This window comes from Pinus tabuliformis, chromosome 5_2 (genome assembly GCF_031772625.1).
Source record: "Pinus tabuliformis cultivar Carrire ecotype Pingquan chromosome 5_2, CPIR1, whole genome shotgun sequence".
NCBI classification, from domain to species: Eukaryota; Viridiplantae; Streptophyta; class Pinopsida; order Pinales; family Pinaceae; genus Pinus; species Pinus tabuliformis.
In genome coordinates this window covers 510,515,102-510,526,589 of record NC_142306.1, presented here as the reverse complement: position 1 = coordinate 510,526,589, position 11,488 = coordinate 510,515,102, and positions in this window count along the sequence as shown.

The window sequence follows — 11,488 nt, the reverse complement described above, 5'->3', positions numbered from 1 at the left end:
TGGCACTAACCCCATCAGAAATACAACCCATCTCATAACTACCATAGTTCTTTTGTAAAATTTTCACTGCTTTATTAAATAATATATCCTTGTTTCCATACTATGTTGGTTTGTTGACGTCGGTGATCTGTGAAAGAAATGGATTTTGATATTACTGGGCTTTTAAATTATAAATTTTAAAATGAATTTTCTCATTAAAGCTAGCTTTTGTTGTCTCCATTTTGTAGAGAAATCTTTCTAGGCATCTCGATGATCTAAACAAATTGGGGTCTGAACTATCAAAGGTTTCCAAAGATGAAGTTGTAACAAAGACCTCAAATTTTTCTGCAACGAATGTATGCAAAAAAACTATCTTGCTTTACTTCTATTAATGTACCATCCTTTGTACTTTCCTTAATGATTTCCCATGGATATTTACATCATTCCAATGAATGGTTTTAGGTTATTATTTCCCAGACAAAGCCATATATAGTTGCCAAAGATACTGACTCCAACACTGGTTACAACTTCTCTGGCACGACTCATGGAAATCTGGATATATTATTAACCAAGCATCCACTCTCAGGAGGTACACACGTAAATACTTGTCTACCTTCAATCATCCTCACTTTTCGGTTTCAGAAATTTTTCCAAGACTGAACAAAGTGCTATTTCTAGATGATGATGTGGTCATGCAAAGGGACCTGACACCTCTTTGGAGTATTAATTTGCATGGGAAGGTAAATGGTGCCATGGTTATTTGTGAAGTAAGGTTTCATCACTTGAGTAAGTACCTTAACTCTTCAAAGTTTTTCCCAAATGGTTTTGATAGAAATGCGTGTGCATGGATGTCTGGATTGAATATTATTGATCTTAATGTTGCTCTTTCCCTGTTCAACAGCAAAATAGGTATAATATTCTGTGGAGATTTGGGACATTGCCTGCAAGTCTGATTACATTCTACAATATGACCCAAATCCTGCAAGACTCTTGGCTTTCAATTGGTTTAGGGCATGACTTTGGAATTGATCAGCGTGATATAGAAAAATCTCCTGTTTTTCATTTTAATGGCAACTTGAACCCGTGGTTACAGATAGGTATTAATAAATACAAGCCATATTGCGCTAAGTATTTAAAACAAGAGGGTCAATTCATGCTTGACTGCAATGTCAATGGATGATGCTCTGATATATTTATGTGGATCATATCTCAAAATGGCAGATTTGTGAAGGCATAGCGGTGTGTGATGCCATGGAATGGATCGACGTGGTTTTGCAAAAGCCTTATTGGAAGCAAGCATGGATGTGTATTGGCTCATGGGCTAAACCTTTGAAACAAAATTATTCTTTTATTCAAGATTGTAATATCATTTAGTAAGCGCTTCAAATTCTGGAAGCTATTCCAATTCATGAATCGTGTCCTTTTAGGCTCCTACGGTTTTGAATCTCATTGAATCTATGATTAGAATGCTGTTAATTTTCTGATATTGGCCTAGTCATAGGTAACTTATACAATATAGATGATAGAGGAGAATCATAATTTTAAGGACTCGAGACGTACTCTGATCAATTATTTGATTCTTTTTCTACTCAGAATAGTCTCAAAGAGTACAGGGAAACTAGCTTTCTGTATTTCGAGTTCATTCTTCCAGCAGGGCCTGCATTCCAATCAACTATAAAAAATGGTGTGAAAATTGCCTAAATGACAGAATTACTTGGCAAGAATATAAATATAGGGTTTTGAATATTTATCTATATTATGTTTCATTCCCATTTGGGGATTGAGTGAACGAGTTTTGGACACAGTTGAAGAGATCCCCCAAATTTTAGGGGATGGAACTCCAAAATATATAAAAAACTGCCAAGTTTTAACATTTTATATCCATTTTGACCTGCAAAAATCTGGTTTTCTCTGAAAGAAAACCCCTGTAAATTCAAATTGAGTACCTATCTACCCCGCTGGAAGAAAATGGGGGACTTCACTCTCTTGGACTTGCATATTAGGTTAATAATGTGGCTTCTTTTGCTTTATCCATGGGCTCAATCTTCCCAGCAAGTTCCAAAGGGCAGGAAGGAGAGTCCAGCGGGGCCCTGGCATTTTATTGCTGTAAATGTCAAAACAACAACTTATATGAATTACTTATCTGTGGTTCACTCCATTTATTCTTTCCAAGTTCTTCACTTCCCTATAGACCCCGGCAGGGACTACCGCCACAATAGTGGCTCCTTGTTTAAATAGGTTTGGAGTTCAAACCTTGTGAATTATATTTTTAAAGTAATTTTAAAGTTTAATGGTTTTTTATTACTTTTTGAATATTTTGTTATATTATTTAATTTTTGTTAAATTGTTTGATTTTTTTTTTTTAAATTTCGTGAGGAATATATATCTTTGAGTTATATTTATATGGGAAATATAAATGTTTTATTTCTTGAGAGTGTGTTTAGATAAAAGAATATTTAATTTTTTACAAAAATACTCATTATTTTCTAAATATATCACATGTTGTAATTGAATCCATTAAGGAGGATAGCAACATTCTCCTAGAAATTTAGATATCATGTCTCAACACTACTAGAATGAAAACTATTTTTTGAGCTAAATGTGTCACATGTGGTAATAAATTTGGGTACGGATGATAACAACTTTTTCCCAACAACTTGAGCTAAATCTAATTAGTTTTAAAAAGGAAAGATAGAGATTTAGTAGTTGAATTTAGATGGAAAGGAAAATAATTTTCTCCCAACCACATGAACTAAACTCAAATGACTTTAAAAAAATATGGAAATGAGATTTGATCCACAAATGTGAACACCTAGTTCACTTTAAAATATAATAGTATCTGGACCACATAAGATAAACCCAAGTGGATTTAAAAACACATATTCCTTGTAATCTACCTCCAATTTACACACTAACTTTTTGTTTAATATATCTTTTTAATTCTGATCAATCCAATGTTGGTATATGGTGAAAATTTCTCTTCCCAATTTCACAATTAGTTGAAATTCCCAATCATATGTTCTTCAAAACTTTGCTCGAGATTCATTTTAAAAAATAATTAAAAAATAATTACCACTGTATATACATAAAGAAAAAAATGAGAATCAACCCCCTTAACCTTGGTTTGACGTTCACTTAAACAACACTTTTCTATCAAGTATATCTCCATCTTACTATGTAAATTCTTTCTTGTAATTAAATCATGATTTGGGTGCTATGAGAGCACCATATTGATATCATCTCACTTCTACTCAAACTCGAGACCTTCCTATCACTTAGCATACACATGCTTTACGTTATTCATTAAACCTTTATACAACATACTCTGAGGCCTTCCTACCACTTAGCATACCTCTTTGAACCTTCATACAACATACTACGAGACCTTCCTACCACTTAACATACAACATTGAAGCTTCATACAGCATACTCCGAGACTTTCCTACCACTTAACATAACACATTGAACCTTCATACAACATACTCTGAGACCTTCCTACCACTTAGCATACATGCCTTTATGTTATCCATTGAACTTTCATACAACATGCTATTATGTTATCCATTAAACTTTCATACAATATGGTATTAAAACTAAGCACTTTATGTTATCCATTGAACTTTCATACAACATGGTATTATGTTATCCATTAAACTTTCATACAACATGGTACTAAAACTATGCATGGTCCAAAGCTTTTACTAAGCCTATGAATACATTTATTGAGAGGTTAGACTTTATATATATATATATATATATATATATATATATATTATTTTTGTATGTTATCCATTAAACTTCCATACAACATGGCATTAAACTTTCATACAACAATACAACATGGTATTAAAACTCTGCATTGTCCAAAGCTTTTACTCAGCCCATGAATACATCTATTGAGAGGCTGGATTATATATATATATATATATATATATATATATATATATATATATTTTGTTATTTATTGAAACTTGGCATTGTCCAAAGCTTTTACTCAGCCCATGAATATATCTATTGAGAGGCTGGATTTTATATATATATTGTTATTTATTGAGAGGGTGGATTATATATATATATATAGTTTTGTTGTGATGTCAAATGTCACATGGTTAGGTTACACTACTCGGATAGGCAGACAATAGTTGGAGGTAACACTACACTACTCCTAAAATTGATCCTGTTGTGAATCGAACCAGTACTCTTTTGCTTACAAGTTAGACGTGTTACCACTCTGACCCCCTTCAACGATTGCATTTTATTTCTAGGAAGATCGGACCTCATTACGTGTCCCGAATGCGGCTCAGGACATAGACCTATCCATGTGACGTGGTCTAGATGGTTGGTTCATATTGATTATAATGTTTGGATAGTTCCAACTGTTCAAGATCCTTCCCTGTCTAAATGAATGCCCTTCCTGCCTTGGTTTTTGACATTGTCTCTGCTTTCCACGGGTAGGGAGCTCTTGAGTGTCGGCTTAGGGCTTTCTTGGATACTGCCATTCAAAGAGAATATGATTTCTTTATTATCTTGTGACAGTGTGGTTTCCTTTCTATATTGTGACAATGCCTTGCCTATAGCAACAGGTAAACTTGGTTCACAGTGTATTTATGTTTTTTATACTGCCAAGCGTTTTTTACTTATTACTAATTGTTTGTGGTTTTTAGTCGGATGTGGCGTATGATGTTCGATTCAGGATTTCCAATGTGTCTTTTAATAGCATATCTTCCCACTGACAAATTGTTCGTATGATACAGGTCATCCAAAGAACTTAGCAATACTACCCTAATGCTCACCATTAACTTAGGTTGATTAACCTTAGGTTGAGCGTTTACATGTATATTTTAGTTGTTGCACTCTTTCCATTTATTTATTGAAAGAGGGTTTTCTTATGTATTAATCCCGCAACATCTTCGATTAAAATTAATATAGGGGTTCTCCTTTAGTATTTTCAGCCAAATTTTTGATGCTTGCCAAATTTTTGATGGAGCATCATGAGGGATTCCTTACTCGATTACTTGCAAGGTTACAAGGGAAATGCATAATTTGAAACAAACTCATATCAGCTCATTGTCATATGTTTTCGTGACAAGGACAATTTCTATAAGGTGATGTGCCATCTCCTTTTCCGTACCATGTGCTTTTCCTTTCATTGATCTTACCTTGAGTATTTAGTTTTATTTTGAGTGATAGTTATTTAATATATTTACTCTAGGATAAAGAGTTTATTTCGTGTAACCCATTTCTTCTTCACACGTGATATATTTAAATTGTTACATTAAAATTTATCAGTTAAGAGAAATTCCTTACATGTTTTTTTTATGGTTATAGCTTGAAGATACTCTCTTTCAAAGAAAACCCTAACGACAGAGCGTCAATGTTATTTAGAATCTTGGAGTCATTCGTGGGTGTTTTCCACAATTTCTTTCGGCCAAAGAATCTATGTTTTCAGATTTGACACACCAATACAAACCCACCCAATATACTATCTCAAGAAAAGGTGTTTCTGGTTTTTTTAAAAATAAAGATTTATTATTGAAATTCTTTTTTTAAGTTATTATAACCTCAAGAACATCCTAATTCCTAATTTGATAAACTTCTAATAGGTCTTTTGAAAACATGGTCCCTTAAAGACTTTGAAGGTAATATATGCTAACAAATCTCTCATTATAGAATTGATTCATGGGTTATAAAAAATATATGAAGTATTAATAGTACCCCTTTTACTATCATAGGTTTCATTTGTAGAGTTTGATTCATTGGTTATAAAAAATATATGAAGTATTAATAGTACCCCTTTTACTATCATAGGTTTCAATTGTAGACTTTTGCTCATAGTTATCTCAATATATAACATTATATTTCCCACTCTAGGTAACAACGTCCTTGTAACACCTCTGTTTTTTCCATGGATATTTAATAGATATGGAGAAAGATATCAACTAATAACAACCATGGTTTCTTCTATACAGCGTTATCATATAAGGCTTCTATACAACTTTGTCATATAGGAGTTTTGCATGATCAACCTTGAGTAAGCTATTATTTTATGGTTTCAATTTTTTTTATCTTGATACTTTGTGTTTTAAACATTGATTCAATTTTACTGTAATTTTTTCTTATGCAACTCATTTTGGAAATTCTCATGCTTGAAAATACTTTGTACCCATTATAAATAATGTTCCCAAATGCTCATATTATATATTTATATATATATATATATATATATATATATATATATATATATATAATATGAGCATTTGGGAACATTATTTATAATGGGTACAAAGTATTTTCAAGCATGAGAATTTCCAAAATGAGTTGCATAAGAAATATATATATATATAACGAAATTTATGAATTCCTTCCCCTATTTTCGTAACTTTGGTCTCTATAATTTTTTTAACTTCATGGCTATTTATTTTTCCACTATTCGTAATAGTTAAACAAAGAAACAATATTTGTCAAAAAAATCATACATTTAAGATAATTACATCATGTATGGTGATATTTCAATATTATATTTTACCCAAGAATGTGTATATTTATTCTTCGCATATTCCATAGGGTCTCAGATTCTATTACTAGTTTCTAACATAAAACATTGGGCCGAGGTTAAGATTTATAATCTTTCTTTGTAATGTTTGTGTCGGCGCAGGTACAAATTACATTTAAAAACATGCTCCCTAATTTACTTGTGAGAAAGTATTTGGGTGACTATAAATTTTGATATCAAATTGATATTTAGTGTACTTGAAAGATTGATAAGGAAGTCATCCTTCTATACCAATTTACGAAATACTAAACGTAAGTGGTTCTTCCCGTAAGAATATTAAATAGTTTATAGGAAAAAAAACACCTGTAGTATTCCTACCTTTCATTGCTCATGTTACGATTAAATTTATATAAATAATTTCATATGCTACAACTAATATTCTTTCTTAATTATGCTATGTTTATCATAATAACATATAGTAAAATTTTGTATGCTATTTGGTATGAGAACATACTTATATTCATTCTTGGCTGCTATCACAAGTTACATACATACATGCTTGGTTTATTTATCTAAATAATATGAATACCTGGAAATGTTGTAAGAACTACCACATTCCCCCAACCAATGAACTACAAACACAACAATTCCCACTATCATTTCTGGCTAGTAATTGAGGTTCTTAGGTACTTCTCAGTTGTGGCAGAGAATTAGGTTCATCTTTGTGATGGTCTAGCACATGATTCCAATGCATCGTCATGTTTCTTTGGTGTTGGCTCTCTTCAAATTAATTATTTCCCTTTTGTTGACATAATTTTGGATCCCTAGTTTTCTTATGGGACTTTCATTCTCACTTTCATATCTTTCTATTTCTATTATTTCATCTTGGTCAATGACTATTATATATCTCCCAATCACAGATGATAAATTTGGGACTCCAATAATTTATAATGGTTTTTCGCTCCAATGTTGTTGTGGTTCTTTATTCTTGCAGATGTTGTTTACTATTAACTGAAGGTTTTTTCATGCCAAACTGATTTTGTAATATTTAGTTTGTAAAATGAATGATATATAAATTAATCTTATTTGAAAAAATAAAAACACAAAAAATCATTTTTAAAATAAAATTAAAAAAAAATAATATATTACTAGCAATCTCCCAAAAAGGTACAAAGGTATGCCAATATGATTGTTAGATTGGAAAAAATTGTAGATCAAAAGATCTATATGCACCATGGATGCTTTCAAATATAAAAATGGTGATATGTGAAAATATTTGGTAGCGATCCAGGTAGCATTGAAGTAAAAATGCTATTTAAAATTTTCCACAAAATCAATACCTACATCTAGTGAGAAAAGATACCAACATTTCATGAGCTATGTAGTTACCCACACAAACTTTCTATAGGGTGGTTTCTAGTCCACTAATAGGATCACCACTACACTAATAATTTTCCAATGTAGAAGAAAATAATGCTTTCTCTTCCTGTTCATCATGCAAAGGAGGTTCTTTGTCTTAAGTCTCAAGACAACGTCTTCTTAAAGATAACCTAAATTATGGACACGTTTTTCAATCTGGTTCCTTCTAATAATTCTGTTACAAACTAACACTTAGAAATATTGATAATAGTTTAAATCACCACCCTTTGCTTAGGTTACCTATTCACATTTGAGGATTCCTCATTTGTAGACAATTGAAAGCCTCTCCTTAACAAATCCATTTTACAAATAAAAAAGAAAGAAAGAAAGAAAAGATTGTGTATTTACAACAAAACCCTTTTCGCACTAGAACGAAAGAACTACCCTCACCTCTATATGACTATCAATAAAAAGTTTCTCCGACTACTTGACATTTGACAATAACCATAAATATTTTTCTACAACTTCCATTCGAGAAACGAAAAACGTAGCTAGTCTTCTTGACAATGGTACAAAATAACCACTCAAAAAAATAACTTTGCCATTTGTACATAATTGTGGAGAAGAATAGCCTGAATAATTGGCATTTGACAACAACCTCTAGTTGAATTGCTCAACTTTTATGCTAGATAAAAAAGTAGCACTAAGGATTATTTGGAAAGGAATCACTGTGTAAAGAAAATATTTTGAATTTTCCTTTCATCACCTAAGTTTCACTACCATACTCTTTAAATTTATATTCTTCTTGATTGAATATCACAAGTAACTTCCCTTCACTGTAGCAATTTTTTTTCATTACATTGTGACAACAAAAATGCAATCAAGATGACAAAGAATCCAATTTATCATTTAAAAATAAAGCATGTCGAAATCCACCATGATTACATCAAACAACAAGTTCATAACAATGAGATAGAATTGACTTATTTTAGGTTTCAAAATCAAGCAACAACCATATTAAATTCCAAGATTTGTTACCAATAATGAGAAAAAAAAATGAACATCAAGATAGGGTGTTAGACATTGTAATGTTCATTTTTTCTATAGATAACAAATGTGATGTATAAGAGTAATAATGTACTATCATAAAGTGATAAATAACTCATACATAATAAATGGGATTTATGTTAATATTATTAATGAGATTATGTGAGTTGTTCCTAACAAGAATAATGGAACTCTATTAATAGAAAAATATATACAACATGATTGTTTATAATTATGCATCTGATTAATACATCACATCTCTCTTTCCATCTCATTTGACATTGGCCACATTTTCCCATATTTTAGTTTAACAACTTTCCTTCTCTCGATGAGATTTATTTGGAAAATCCAAGTTAAACAAGATTTTTCATGTCACTTGTGCACAAGCATTCCAATTTTTAACTCTATGGACTTCTATGGACTTTTATTAATACTAAATGGATTATAGACAGTGCAATATGTGTACAACTCTGTCATCCATCAATCTTCTTGCCATATTTGAATACACCCTCTCTCTTGAGTTTTGTGTATGTATCTTTCTTCCAATGTTGGTATTTTGAACATATCAAAGACTTCTTGATATTATCCTAGTGCATTTATTTTGTGCCTAAATATTATGCTATATGGTGCTTTAGGGTTGTGCTTGAAAAGGATCAAAGATCCGCTCTTAGAATTTACGTAACAAAATTGAAAGGAACAAGAGGAGCTAAACCTGAGGAAACAATACTAATGCTCTTGTATTTTTCTAAGAGATAGCATTCCGATCTCAAATATTCCAAGGTTTAGACAAATAATTACCATGGATGTGTGCCCTCATAAAAGAGAAAATCACACAAATTTTTGTTTGCAAGTACTACATTATTCTCCACGTGTTCACTATATGACCTGCCATTTCCTAGATAGGCCCAAAGAACTGTGATCTAAAATCTATCTTCTACCTCTCTGCTTCCTTAGTTAATTACTTCATTGTACCATTTGATTAGCCTCTAGCCAAGAAATCTCATATATCTCTTAGCATCTAAAAATATGACTAAAAAATGTAAGCCTGTTGGATAGTAAAGAGGTGATGGGTTCTAAAATGAACGAGCCCATAGACGATGGAGTCTGAAGTGAAAAACATCATAGGAACACCCTGTTGAAAGCCAATCTGGAGTTTTAGAATACTATTTTGAGATTAGCAAGAGCAAGATGTTGGAACTCATAAATTCTAATTGAGTGCATTGTAGCCTTCTCAAGCAAGCCCACAATTGGAGATTCGACAACTTCATTGTTGACTAGAGTTAGGGGAGTTGAAGCGTCGCTATTCTCATAGAGTCATTTGATGAATGCATATATGTGCAGGCCATTGTACCCACTTTTCCCCTCCCCATTTCATGCAACAACCTGGTATGAACTTCTCAATAGGCATAAAGCACCAAGGCCAACATACGATGAATGCACACATCTGAAGGTCACTATTCCAACTGTACACATCCCCTTGCATGGACCAACTTGGTATGAACTTCTCATCGATAATAGAGCACTAAGGTCCCAACATTTCGAAGCTCCAGAAGAAAATTCAACAAATGTATCCTGTGGGAATTTTGACAGTCATTTTTAGTAATTTCCTATGAAACTTAGTTGGTCCACACACACACACACATATATTTGTTTATTTATTTTTTACCATTGTAGGTTCATCTAAAATTAAAGTGTGATGTAGTGCATGCTTTCTACATGTGTATCAAGAAGCAACTAAAATAGTCAGTAGTATAGAGAAGGCTTTGGCTCCCCTCGTGAAACAAAAAATTCCATTGGAAAATTCAAATCTCAAACAAATAATAGAGAATCCATCTTTCTAACAAATTTTCCTAAGCTCCTACAATTTTATGAAAAGGAGTATTATATACGCAATTCAATTAATATTACAACTATTGCTTTCTCACTTTATCATTTTTCTCTTTTACAAAATGACTATTGTTCGATAATGAATCTTTCAATATTTATATCAAAACTATGTTCAAAACAATGAAAATAAAAAAGGGCATTAACAGATTCCGCTTGTGTATATATAAAAAAGGGGAAATACAAAAACGAGAGAAAAAATAAATTCTCCAACCAACACATTTTTTACAGGACCAGTTCCTGGACTTGCCACAACAAAATAGGGAATAAGGCCTTAATATGTTTTCATGTTTGGAAAAAATATCTACATCAAAAAAGGAGAAAATATCAACAACATTACTTCTTAGTTTGATCTCCTCTAAAGGACACTAAAGGTTTGGCCTTATTTGAGGATACATTTTCTCTTCCATGTGTTCCATCTAGTACTTCACTAATTGCAATGTCTGCATCATGTCAGAAGTTTGGATGATCCTTAAAGCCAATTGTGCCTCCACAGCTCAACCACCTCCTTATGTGACCTGAAAATAGGACTAAAGGATATGGTCCTTGTTTCATAATCCACTTCATCTAGGTCTTCCATGTGATTAATGTTCGGTTGTGTTATATTCTTTCCACGACTAGCCCACGTAGTTAACCGGGGGGTTAAAGGTGGGTGGAGCCCCCCCTTCGTTGCTCCGATTGCATAGTAGGGGGAGTCACAAGGGGTTTGAGGGGTGAAGTTAACCC